This window comes from Cricetulus griseus, chromosome 4, assembly GCF_003668045.3.
Source record: "Cricetulus griseus strain 17A/GY chromosome 4, alternate assembly CriGri-PICRH-1.0, whole genome shotgun sequence".
In the NCBI taxonomy this organism is placed as follows: domain Eukaryota; kingdom Metazoa; phylum Chordata; class Mammalia; order Rodentia; family Cricetidae; genus Cricetulus; species Cricetulus griseus.
Genome location: NC_048597.1, coordinates 26,829,446 through 26,844,299, shown reverse-complemented (window position 1 = coordinate 26,844,299; position 14,854 = coordinate 26,829,446).

The window sequence follows — 14,854 nt, the reverse complement described above, 5'->3', positions numbered from 1 at the left end:
TCATAGGAAGAAAAGTTAGGAGCTGTTAGCATTTCATACTATTTAATTTTCAATAACAAACATTGATTTAATTTTGGTGCATTTAGAACATTTCAGTGTTTTAGTAACTGAAAATCATTTACATGCTTTTTATTGTATTTCACATCAAACACTCACTATTTACTGTCAAAAAAGTGTTGCTCAAATTTCAAATGGTATTTTCTAATATTGCAATATGTTGATTTGTTTTTTTTAAGAGAATTTTCACTTAAAACTCAAATTCATCATATTGGCAACAGTTCAAATTAAAAAGATGCCCCAAACTCATCCATTATTTAGAAAATAATTAGTATCTACCATGTAACAGCAACAGTCAATTTTTCATAAGAAATAGTTCTACTCAAATTAAGGAAATTAACTGTATAAAATACAAATGTTTATAATTCTTGATAGAATTAAATTATTTACATTTCTTATTTTATAAAGGAAGAGAACATTTAATTCTTAGGTTTTTTGGAAAAGTGTAAAAATAAAATAGATAGAAAAACAAATGCCTGTTTCACCGGTGTTCAGGCAGCTAATACTAGACCAGTCTGGTTAGTATAATTGGAAAGAGGCCAGGCTACCAGGCTTGTTTGCCCAATTATAATTCTCCACATTTTCAATAAAAGAGGCCAGGATGACAGCAATACTGTCATAAATGTCATGTTCAATACTTGTAAGATTTTCCACTGTCAGCACAGTCCAATTATAAGTCAATTGTAAAGTGCACATTGTACACCACCCAAAAGAGACCGAAAATTACCTTAAAATGCAATTTTAGTTGTGAATAGTTAAAATGAAAAGAAAGAATTAAGGATGTTTTGATGAGAGAAAAGTTTTAGGTATGACATGAAAGTCCCTCACTTCTATAAAAAAGTATGAAGTTATAGCTGTACCATTGCTGCTGTTCACAGTAGTTTTCAGTAGTATGAGTATTTATAGTATAATTGTAAATTAAATTAATGAGAGTAATGGAAAACGTGCATATGATTTTAAAAATAATATGAACAAAAGTAGCTTTCTACATGAGTCTAGACAAATAATTGAGAGTGGTTATAATAATTACTGAGGCTATGCCCTCAAACTTATAATAATCAAATTAAATATGAATTCACTATATAATCAATTTGCTTTATTATTCCCATTGAAAGAGGCACTTTGGGTAGTTCCTTAGACAAGGTATTATTTAATAATTGTTTAAGGAATTGATGATTCTAAAACATCACTAAAATACTATTACAAGGAATATTAATATGCTATGAAGGCAAGAGTAGAGAGATTAGGAAACTTGGCAGCTTATATTTGGAATGCATAATTATATTGTATTCTTTCACTTATTTATTCTCATTCACTGACATATTTTAATGGTAATGTATGAATAATGTTAATTGCTTTACTGATGCATTGAGAGGGCCTGTTAAAGTTATCAAGGTAACATTTATTACATGAAATAATAGGACATGTTCATTCAGAACTGTTGGTAAAGAAATATTGATATTTTTAATCTTGGCTAGTGAGAATGTTACTGAAATATTTTGATAGGTTTTATCTTGCATTTTAAACTCATCCTTACATGTTAAATTAGTATATATTGCACACCATTTCTTTATAAAGAAGCATCAAAGTTATAGTTTACACGATCTAAGGAGTCATATTTCCCTAATTCTATTAATATTCTCTTGTGTTAGATGTTTCTCTTTCCCTAATATAACCACAATAGCAGAAAATAAAACAAAGCATTGTCATTGCTAGATGTTATACAATATGATGTTTAGAAACACCACTTCAAGATATACACTGAAGGTTATAAAAATAAGTAACGACAAAAATGACATTTCATTTTCAGATAAACACAATAAAAAGGAAATTTCCAAAACACTACAAAATGGTGAGTAGAAAAGACAAATGGTTTGGCTCTGCCATAAAGTTTTCTGTAGCAAATTCACAACCAAAACTCCAAATACATTCTAAATGCACTAACTCAGAATATTGTTACGATAGTATGAATTACTTCTAATCTATAGCCAGTGACATTTATTTATGTTAATAAAAAACACAGCAAAACATAGTGGTATAGAATTGTAATCCCTGTACTCAGGAGGCTTAAGCTTGCATGAGTTCAAGTCTACCTTTAGATACATAGAAAGACACTGTCTCAAATATATGGAAATACAAGAAATAAGCACAAATTTGAGAATGGGAAGTACTGCTACAACTAATTTATCAAAAAGCAAATAGCAAACATCAGTCTCTCATGACATTAAAATTCAAATTGTATTAGACAGACACCATTTTTTTTCCTTGTTGCTCTCTGTCTTCCATCTTATCTAACATAAAATAAAACTTATTTTCTCTTCTAGTTACCTTTAATATAGTTCTTTGCTTAAAGTGGCATTTTCTTATATTTTTGGTTGTGAGCCTAGCCTTTAAAGACTGAGCCATCTCTCCAACCCGAAGTGGCATTTTCTTTAAATAACAATAATCTAAACACTAAAATTGTGTTTCTAACTCTTATTAGAATCTCAAGACTATGAAAAGCAGTACTTCTATTAATTTCACTAAATTTTCTTTCTTTTTTATACGCAAACAACTTTTAGTCATCTGAATACAGAGTAAAGACGAAGTGTACATATTTAGAAGGAGACTGGTAAGCGGTGTGAAGTGTGTATTCATTACCTCCTCTTAATACATGAAAGTAAAACGTCCGACATACTTCTTTATTACTTTTCTTTCTTAATGACAATATTACAGGAAAAAATGCATTAAATAATGTTTAAATTGTTTTGTGAAGAAATATACATAGTATATATTTTAACCTTTAATTTATATTTAAATTATTAATATAATTTAAATTAAATTAATTTAATGAGGATTTAAAAAATACTTCAACTAAGAAGTACACAGAAGTAATAGTATAAGGGAACTAATGTTTTTTTTAACACTATCTAGTTCATAAATCAGACAAGACTCTGCCTCTTGTACTTCTCTGCACGAGAGAATACTAGACACACTATGCCTCTCACAGATGGATCATAAAATTAATTATTATCTGGTTATGTGTCAAAATAATCAAACCTGGAGTTAGGATTTGTTGAGAAATGTCCAAGACAGGTTCATGTATTTAAAAATTTGGTGCCATATTCTGTTTGGGAAGCTGTAGGACATTCAGGGGCTCAAATGCGCTTCTGTTGGAGGCTGTGGGAGTGGCTGGAGGTGACAACTAATGTTCAGATATCAACCCACCAGAGGAATGATTCTCTGATGGAGGAGAATTGCAACTGGTACAAGTCCTATAGGACCACCTTCTCAAGAAACTGCTACTCCTGTCTGTAATTCCACATGGGCAAAGGCAGTTACTGTGTCTCCCCAGTACCCGCATTGTAGTGAATAGTCTCATATGATGGGTTAAGTATGACTGCATCTCAAACTCATGGCATCATATATCTCTAGTTAGTCAGGAAGATGACTTATAATTAACTGTATGATTTTGATATGTAGAACATATACTAGGATATATTTAATAACTAGATCTATTGTCCCATGAGGACTGCAAGACACTTAGAAGCCTGCTTTGTTCTCTTTACTCAGACTAACACAAGAAAATAATTTCTCTCCAGTCTAAGACAGGCTGCACACAAATAGCTCATTTTTAACCACAGAGCAAGTTCAAACTAGACTAAGTATTTTTGTACATGGACCATAAGTTAAAAAACTTAAAGGTATGTACAAGGTCAGAGTCACAGATGTCTAATCAAGGCTATTAATGGAAAGCAACCTAAAAATCACACCGATTCTTCATGTGCCAAGTTTCGCTGCTAAAAACAAATGTCCTGCAGTTTGTCTCACCAGCACTGTGCTCCCTAGCCTGTGATCACAATCTTACCCTTGAAACCTTGCATAGCCATGGCAAATGACTGGGCTCCTTATCATTTACCAAAGGAATGTGATATGGCCAACCAGATGTAACTATTGTAAATTTTTTTTCTTTTTTGCCTTAAGCCTCCTGTTAAAAAAATGTATTTAAGCTAGGTGAACAGAGTAACAAGAGAGAATTGGAACAGAGAATTGAAACATGGGAGAACTAGAAAGAATTAGAACTTAGAAGAAAATTAGAGGACAGAAAAAAATGCCAGAAGGATAAAGAAAGAACATGAGTCAAACAGCATGTCTGTGAGTTGATTCTGTACCCCTCAGATAAAAAAACAAAACAAAACAAAACAAAACAAAACACCTTATTGTGGACTTCTTCTTCGAACCCTAGAAGTAGTCTTGAAGAGCTAAACTTCAAGGCTTCCATTGTACTTTATAGAAATTGTTTGCTGAAAGTGAGCCAGGCTGGTGAGATATTCTTCTGTTTCTGTCTTTGCTCTGTTTGCTGTTTATAGCAATGATGAGGTCAGCATTATCTTGTTCCTTCTGCATAGGCCCAGACTAAAAGTGCTTTGCTTCCTTAGCCTCTAAATTATGTCAAAGTATTCTCATTCCTTATGCTCTGTCTATCATGCTACAGTAATGAATAGATTTGAATGAGATGAAAACTCCACATGCTGATATTTAATAAAACAGGAAGCAGAAAATATCCCAAACTTTACAAATAGTGAAACACTGAATACAATTTTTTGGCAATTGTTCTATTTGCTCAATGCATTATTGGGACAACAATGTGATTGTTGCTCAGAGAAAGAATCTAAGCATCCCTGCAAATTTAAACAGCCCCTTATTCAATGTCTAGTGTCATACATAAACACAAACATATACACATATACATATATAAAATTTCCTTGAATTCTTAATTGAATAGTGAACATTTTATTATGATAGTATTTTAAGTGGAATAAAATATTGTCAGTATTTTGAGGATTATTTTGTAGAGTTTCTTATAAATCTGTCATTTGTTTTTGATTTAAAAATGACCATATTTCCATGATTTTGGTGTATTTCTGATAAAGGAAACTATGACAATATGGAAATATCCAAATAAAAACTGGGTATTTCTCTTTAAATATGGTTATTTTTGGCACTAGTTTACCTTTAACTAACATCATGTTGCAAAGTGCCACCCCCCCAAAATTTATCAGTTACCTATTCATAGAATGAGTTCAGTTTATATGATTCTCCATAATTCATGCTATGTGAAGCCTAGCAGATGATATTGAAATACATTTTATTTATTTTTACCTCAAAAGCATGATATGTTAGTAATCTCTGTTCAAGTAATCATGTTCATTCTAGAAAGAATAACAGAACATGATTTTAAGCTAGTAAGCATATTACACAGTAGATTTATATTTAAGTATAATATGTGATTATTTTTTATCATGTTCCTCATTTTATTATGTGTTAACACACATGTTAAAATGAACAAAATGATTTTTTTTCTCTATATAGTTACATGTTTCTACCTCGGAGTCTCAGTGTAAAATATTTACATCATCTTATTCTATATTTATTCCTTTTTTTCTCAAGAGGTTCTTTATACTTCATGAACCTTTCTTTCTTTTATGCTGCTGTTTACACAGCCCTACAGGCTTATGATTTTTGTCTGAGTGCATGTTCAGAAAAGTTTTCAAGTCCAGTTGGAACTTGAATTCAAGCCTGCAAGTGTTTTAGTTACATATTAACATGAAAGCCTTAAAAGGACAACAATGGTTTCTCTGCAAAGAAATTGCATAATGTCTGAAAAGTCTTATTCCTGCACTACTAAACAAAGAGTTTATCTTTTAGATCCAAATCTAGAACTTAAAGTTGCATTTTATGTTATTGCCTTGATCATCAACGACTTAGTTTGCTGTAAACACTTGTGTGTGTGTGTGTGTGTGTGTGTGTGTGTGTGTTCAAAGTTCATGAAAGTTGCTAGATGGAAAGAAAGATCATATGCTTATTTTTAAAAAATGTTAATTTGCAAAATCAGAGAATTTTCATATTTTTCATAGTCTATATATTAATTTCATTTATTATTTCCATATTTGAACTGAATTGTTAAGTTAGTTTTAATTTTATTGATTGATTTTAAAGATGAGAAATTTATTCATATAAGAAGTTCATGACTTTTTTGTTTGCATAAGCAACTGTAAATAGATTTAAATGAGTTTCTAAATTATTTTATTGCGCAACTTTGAGCTTACTGAAAATATGGGTGTAAAGTCATTTTCTAATGTCTTCCCTCACTCTAAGCATGTGTTACTTTCTGAATCAACATTTTCGTTTCAGAATTTAATATACTTTGAATAGGGAAACAATTATGGTGGTACCTGAGTGTGGCTGAATAAGCTTCATGCTACTAGAATTTTCCAGCTATGGTGTACAAGTGACAGTGGGGTGCCCTTTGTTAGTTACAGTTTACACTCAAATACAGAAGGTGACAGATAAAGAAGCAAACATACAAATATCCTCATCATGAGTATTTATGTGTTAGATATAGATTGACTATATCAACAAATATTGTGCACAGATGCATTTTCAGAGTTTCTATCATAATATTGATAACTTAGCAAGCTTTCAAAAAAAATAATTGCCAGATTCTGTCTTAGTAGTGAGAATTGTTTACAATCAGAAAACTAGAGTGTTTCATGTTAGATGTATATACAAACCTATACATTTTTGACAATCAATATGGGTGTTTGGAACATCTATCTGATGCTTACAGCATCAGTACAAGGAAGGTTCTGAGAAAAGTTGGGCCAAAAAAGAGAAACGTTTCTAATGAAATGTATATAAAAAGAAGAAAAACAAGCAAATGATTAGATGGGCTCTTAAGAGATTAATTTTTGAGAAAATACAAACAGATTCTGTGAGATACAAAACGAAGAACCATATACTGACTGGGCCAAATCTGTTTAGGTAAATAATCATGCAAGAAACAAAGTAAATGTTCCCTAACTTCTAATTACTAGGTAATGAGTTAATTCTAGAGAATCAGTTCAACTGCAGTTCATGGTTAGGAATAAGCTAACAGACTCTGTTTAATCTGCCTCATTATGTTTCAGGTAAGCCACTTAAATTCCATGACATCAAAAGGGAATCATTTTAGCAGGCAAGGTCAAATTCCTCCATGCATAAGCACATAGTCAACTTTCTCTTGCCCTCTGGCAGTTATCCCCAAGGAAGTGGCTGAACAAGATGAAAGGTGACATCCAGACTATTGTCCTGCAGCTACAGCGACTCAGTTCTCTTCTGTCATGTGTCTAATCTCTTTGTGATTTACACTTCAGTTAGGGACATAATCCCCTGAAACTGAATCACCCACAATAAAACTGCTCAAGAACAGGATACACAGGTAGTTATACATTTATTAAGATTTCCTAAACCAAGATGCACTTGCACGCCTATTTATTTTCTCCCACTTACAGGATGCAAATGCAGTGTCCCCTTAGAAATGATGTTTCCCAGACTCTCAAATCAGGATGTCCAAAGTTGTAATAAAAATATCAAAGGTTTTATAACACAGAGGTAAGGTATTAGCTGGCAGTGGCAGGTGGTAGGCAAAGAAATCACATCTCTAAGAAATCACATCACTAATTCAGTTAGAAATAGGTAAGTACTGAGGTATGGATATTTTGGTTGTATGTGGTAATTATCTTATAGGGTATGTCGGTGGTATCCTCTTCCCTATATCCTTCTACTTTCTATTTATGTGATGGAATTGGTAATGGTATGAAATGTTTAATTATCAGCTACTTTATAGCTCTATGTGTTGCATAGTGCTCTACAAGTGGGAATTATTGCTCTGTGATTAATTTGGCATAGTTCTACTTATAACATCATCTTTGGGGTATGTATTATGACATGGAGTATGTATGCATGTGGACAAAATTATATTAGATGTATAATATGTTAAGCAGTTAGGGATTCCCTACAACTACATCTTCCCTGTGAAACACTATGTGATATAGTGATTCAATGAAGTTAACATGATTTGATTTCCAAACAGAAAATATTGATAAATATATTAGATTTTGGGTCTTTTCACTACATGAGGTATTTTTAAAATCAGTAAAATGTCATATTTTAAAAGATGTCTAAATGAATGAATGAACAAAATGATGTAGATTCCCAGGTCCAATATTGTGTTGGTTAACATAAATAGTTAATGTAGTCTGGGATACACATGATTTTATGTGTCTTAATTCTAAGTGTGAAATACTATAACATTAGTATAATATCTTGCATGAACGTTTCCAAACATCTAGCCCTGTTTGGTAAAATGCCAACAGGGCACATTAATATAGAAATAAAATGGAGCACAGCCTTCAGAGATTCCTTTCAGAAATTCCAAAACTAAATCTTCCATATACCAACTTTGTAGGAAATTTCTTTAGGACTTTATCACTAACTTAGGTTGACTGTCTACTTGGGAGAAGCTATTTCAAATAATGTCCATTATTACAACTACATTACTGAACTACACAGGGGGTTGAAGAAAAAGCTAAAAGCTCTTGTAATTACAAATAGCATGATTATAATGTAATTAACAAGGCCCTAGCATTTACATATGGAAGCAAATTAGGTTACAAATATCTTGACTAATAGGAGTTTTTTTATCTCTAGAATGGTACAAATTATTTGGAATAAAAGCAATACAAAAGCAGTTATGAACACAAAGAAATCATGATTTCCCTGTGAGAACAAACATCACAAATTGTATGTTTACATTATATTCAGACAACTTGAAATCAAAGTTACAAAGCTATTTGAAACAGACCTTATCACTAAAGAAAGGGACAAGGCATTATTTTATCAATACAATAAATTATACAGAGGTAAATTGTGTGTTCTCACATTCCCAGGACCTCTTATTGCTACACATAAGGGAAAAGATTATATCCTGTTGGTCTGTGTGTAAGTCAGGAGCTAGTTTCAGCTAATAAAACCATTATATCCATTTTATATTCTACATACTAAATATAGAACTTAAGTTTACACTATACATGATTTCCCAGATATGTCTGACATTGAAATAATTCAATTTCTTATAAAATACAAAAGAGTAAATACTATAATTAATTATTATAATTTGGTAATTATTTTGATATTGTTGCTACTATTAAGCTGTGCCATCCTATTTTTAGGGTGAATCTGTAAACTGAATGATAGTAATAATATGTTTTAGGCTCTTTCATGATGATCACACTGCATGATCTAGAATCTGCATTTAAATGATAACAAGGCCACAATAACTAATAACTTCACTAATCAAATAGAAATGAATTCTATATATAAACACGCTTCCCTCATAAATAATTTTCATAACCCAGGGTTTATAAGATTAATACTAACAAATTTCATAGGTAAGTGGGTAATATATTACTGTTTTAAAGGTTTCCACAATGCCTATTAGGATTCGTATGAACTCGAGTTCAGAAACTATCCATTCCAAACTATGTATGTAGAAATTGAGATGGGAGAAAAATCTATCACCATGGCAGTGAGAAGAAGTCTACAGGGTTCTTAAAACTTTCATGACAACTCAAGAAAAGGAATTCCTCCTCCACATATCTCTTGCAATCCAGTAGAGATTTTCTATTTCATTAGACCTATGGGTCAAGAATATATCTAACCAGGGAGAAATTTTTGACCCCAGGGCTATTCTTTATAATTGTATATAGCACTTTATGGGTATATCATAAATACATGTGATGTCTCAATGATTTGAAAAATATCTATGTTTCAGGGGGAAAATAAGACAACCATTTCTCAGAATTTTTAAATAGTCAAACTGGACCTGAACTTACTCAGATTGTTTCCTTTTCTTTTCCTTTCCTTTCCTTTCCTTTCCTTTCCTTTCCTTTCCTTTCCTTTCCTTTTTCTTTTCTTTTCTTTCTTTCTTTCTTTCTTTCTTTCTTTCTTTCTTTCTTTCCTTCCTTCCTTCCTTCCTTCCTTCCTTCCTTCTTTCTTTCTTTCTTTCTTTCTTTCTTCCTTTCTTTTTTCCAGAGACAGGGTTTCTCTGTGTAGCTTTGGAGCCTATCCTGGCACTCACTCTGGAGACCAAGCTGACCTTGAACCCACAGAGATCCGCATGCCTCTTCCTCCCTAGTGCTGGGATTAAAGGCATGCTCCACCAACGCCCAGCAATTGTTTGCTTTTGAATTTTATGTTAAGCATAAAATTTTCTTCTGGGATGATTTCAGGGAATGAGAGAGACCTAGAACAACAAGATATTGCTAAAGATTATCTTGTTTAACATCCTCCATGAGCCTTGATTTTCTAATACCACACAGTTAAAACTGGAGGTCAGAGAAAGCAATTTGTCAGCAGAGGCTGCAATTGTGCATTAATTTTAAAGTTTACATTATTGCTTAGAGGAACACTTGCTTGAAATATAATTGAGCATCCCCACCCACTCATTGAAAACCAGGTCTGAGCTTGAGTCACCCATTGTGCCAACCAAAAGACATTGATAAACATGCACCCAAGAAAGATTTTTTTTTTTTTTGAAATCTATTTGTGAGCTTTCCCCAGTCGGTCAAATAAGGAAATGCATAATTGATTCTGAAATTATTATCACTTTATCTATGCCAGATACAGTGCAAAACAATACAAGGGACACAATTTTAGAGTGATTGAAGTTAATCTAACAGCTTATTGACAGGCACTTGGAAATGTGGGAACAGCGATATGCTGAGAGATGCTTAACGTGAGTCCCATTATCAGAAATTTTATCAGGCAAAAAAGAAAACAAATACACACACAAATCAACTGAGTATAATACCAGATCTGTGTGTCCAGCGGGGCCTGGCATTTCAGGAAAATCCTTTCTCTAGAGTCACAGTGCTCATTGAAAGAAATCTTAGGTAAGAGAAATCTTTCTGGATTTAAGTGCTAGTACAATGGCAACAAGGATTGGAGAGTCTTGGAGATGGCTGGTAGCAGGAATTTGGCTTGTTTTGCTATGAAGCTGAAATAGCAACTGCAAAGTCTATAGGGTTGACCTATCTCTATACATTTTCTCTGAACATTATCCCATATTATGCCATTTTACGTTGCCAAGCAGCCTAGTGCATTCTGAAAGAAGAAATAAGTAGTAGTTGAGAAATCTGATTCAAGTTCCTAGGAGCTACAGGATCAACTTTCTGGCACAGGGATGTGACACACTTCCCAGGCTGGGAGGACTTAACATTTAAAGCAAGTGTTCCTGTTCAGGCAGCACTTAGAGCAGACACTGAAGTTGGCAACCCAACTATGATTTCTCCTTCTTGAAACCTCACAAGACCTCCTCTTCAAAGAGATTTATGAATAATGTGAACTAAATAATTCATGGGCTTGCAGATGCCTGTCCAAATAGCCTCTTCTTTTTCAAGGTTTCAGTTTGTAGAACTGTGATCAAAAGCCTTCATCAGTCATGATAGCTGCATTTGTCCTCACTCCAAACAAACCGTATTTGCATGTGAATGTTTTTCATTGAAATGAGATATATAATATGCCAGCCAAGGCCCAACTAAAAGGCATTTTATGCCATTTAAATTCAGTCAAATTAAAGGCTGAATGCAACCTAAAAGGTCTACTCTCAGAACAGTAATTTGACACATCATAAATAAGAACCATTTTTTGTTCGCATAGGTTCAGCACTTGTCAGAAAATTGTACACAGCCGTATTAACAAAGCGCTGCCTCTTAGTGAGAAATAAAGGAAAAAGGAAAACCTCGTGTGTAAAGCAACAAAACACACAAACAAACATTGTGCTGTGGTTCAAAGTTGACATTTTTCACTGACATTTACAGAAGAGCACAGAAAACATTTTAACCTGTTTCACTGCTCAGAGAAATGGTCCAACATGACTTTTCTTTTTTAAAATTTAAACCTACAAACCATGTTTAGGAACAGGGTTGTTAATACTTAGTTAAAGCATGTGCCTGTTAACTCAACTTAATTCCTGCTTCTGCAGAGACTTAAGCAGAGCAACAGCATTGGAGGTATTAAAAATGTAAAGGTCCAAACTGAAACCTTTGGGAAAACTGACACACACTTCTGAAGAATCATGTGGTTAAGACATCTCTTATTACTGAAGATTATAAACAGACTTTTACCACTAAATTTTTAGTTCTTATTGATGGAAAATTAAATTGGTTACTACATTCAGCAAAGGGCAAGAATTCAGAGGTTACAAGGAGCTGCATAAAACACCAATAAACAAAACAGAATTGATATTCTTTAAAGTTCACTCCACATTTACCTTTTTAAAAAATATTGCTGTCTATATTCAGGATCTTGATTTACATTTAGGCAAATCTAGTTAGTTTTCCTCTAGTAGTAGCTTATTTTGTAATGTTTGCATTTTGAACAAAATGGAAACATGGCATAGTTTGCATGGAGAGCAAGAAATATTTTCATGATGGCGATAAAAGCTAAGTTTCTTTTTGCATACTAAAGAATTCAGATGCATCAAGCATGAGACATACATTAGCACTCCAGCACTTTACATTGAAACATCTAGATATCATATGCCAACACCCAAATTCTTTTCACAAATTCGCATTCCTTAGCTGCTTGAAATTGCAAAGGCAGAAACACATATCTGGCTACCTCGGCCTTCTTCCAGTTGATGAAAGGAGCTCTGAAATTTTCAGAAATTATTTTGTGTTCTTCCGATGTTGTGAAATAAAAACACATTCTCAGAATGTGAGAGTAATAAAGATGCTTCTGATATATTTCACATGGGCAGGAAGAATTGGCAGGTGAGAAGGAAGTCTGAATTTACTGAAAATCTAGTTCTACAATGTGCAAGCTACCAAAAAGTTTTCAAAGTCAACAGAAATGTTATAATTTTGAACAGCAAATCACTCTGAGTGACAATTTTAAAGACACTGTGTTTCAGGGCACATGTGTGTCCATGTTGAAATTGTAATCTGGGTTTTTCAAAGAGGTGACACTGAAGGTCTGTATATCACTGTAGGATGACCTTCATATACAACCTCTAAGTGTGCATTTTTCCCATGGGAATAAGGATTTCTCTTTAGTTGTAACATCTTAGTTGCAAGGCTAAATTAAGCAAAGAAAAAAATTGTTCAACACAACAAATTGAAATTAGAGTGAATTACATTTTCTAGGAATTATCTGCCAGTATCAAGTGTTTTCCAAAGCTTAGTTCATAAAAAACATAAATATAATTCAAGATTTCAAGGATAGTTGCTTATCTTACAAAATGCTAACTTTTAAAAAATTATAGCTTATAAGGTACTTCTTAAGCAATTCAGTGCAAGAGTCAAAACCCTCAAATTTTCAGAGTTTTCAAAAATTTTATTGATTTCATCCATCAGAGTTACGCATCTGCTAAGGAATCATATGACTATGAATACAAATTATATGGAACAAAAATAAACTAATGAATGATAGAATTTGAACTGTTTTCCAATAAATATACATTAAGATATGTATGTATAATCATAGGCAGGTATGAGAATCTAAAATAAATCTCCACTAGAATAAACTGAATAGTATAAATAACTTAAATATTTTTTCTATGTTTTTATTAAAAATAATGCACAATGTAGTAAAGGTCTAAAGTCCTTTTTCATGAAGTTAAAATAAAAATGAATGAACTCAGACTGTATAATGACCTAGATTTCTTTGTCTTCCTACAACACCTTATAAATTGTTTTGTTAGGTATTGGGAAATAGATCTGGTTTTTGTATTTCTGTTATAGATTTCATCAATTCTGAAGCAGATGCATTCATATGTAAATCATCATCATAAACAAGTCAGAATACGGAAAACATCTAATATGCTAGGGAGATTAGGACGATTCTCATGCAAAGGTACTGACTTTATAGGACAGCAACAAGGAACAGCTTGTGGCGAAAACATAATACATCAGTAGGAAAGTGAATGCTGATGAGAAGAGGCTGGAGGCTGAGGATATAGGGATGTATATTGCAAGAATACGCCATGAGGGCAGATGTAGAGAAATGATTATCAACTTTAGACCCCTGGAGCAACATGAATGAAATCACATCCTTGTGTTCAGGGAAATAAAACAGACAACTTGCATAGAAATAAAGAGAGGCTTTAATTATCTAAAAGTAAATTGGGAGCAACCCATGGTAATACTGAAGTAGGGTTATTATGGAACACAATGTAGAGTTAATTCAGAAATGAGTTTCTTCAAAAACATCAACAGCTGGCTTTAATAATAGACACAATGAATCAGAGATGAATAAAACCTTGAGATGGAAGATTATCTGAGCATCTCCAATCATATTATTAGATTTATTGCAGAAAATAAAATGACAATGAGGAGCTTATTCGTATGAGTGCACATGGGCTAACACTATTGAGAAACAAGTATAAGGTCATGGCAACAGGTTGTGTATGCCTTTCATGGCAACTCTCTGGGTTTGTGCCACAAGGAACAAATTGTATGAATAAGAATAGAGTCACTCGAATTATTGAAGATAACTGTAACGGGAAGTCAGTAGGAAACCAGAGAATAAGTTTCTTTGTATTTGAAATATATTCTAGTTTGCTCATTTCTTGTTAGGACATTTGACTGGTAAAATTTAGGGCTCAGATACTAGACTTTTCAAACTGCTGATTAATATTTAATAAGCTACACACACAAATGGCAGGAGGGTCACTAAAACAAGGTCTCCTTAAACGCCTCAATATGCAAAGTTCCAAAAGACAAATATGAAGAGGGTATTAAATGTCTGTAATCAAGAATTGACTCTTTGTTCATGTTATATAATCAAAAGTAGGCACAGAATTTGGAAATGTAGGGACAATTTTTAAGTACTCTTTTAATTTCATGAAATTGGCTAAGTCTATCATTTTCATATAATATAAATGTCCTCTATTTCAATATTCCATTTCAGTTTTACACTATCAATTTCCATCATA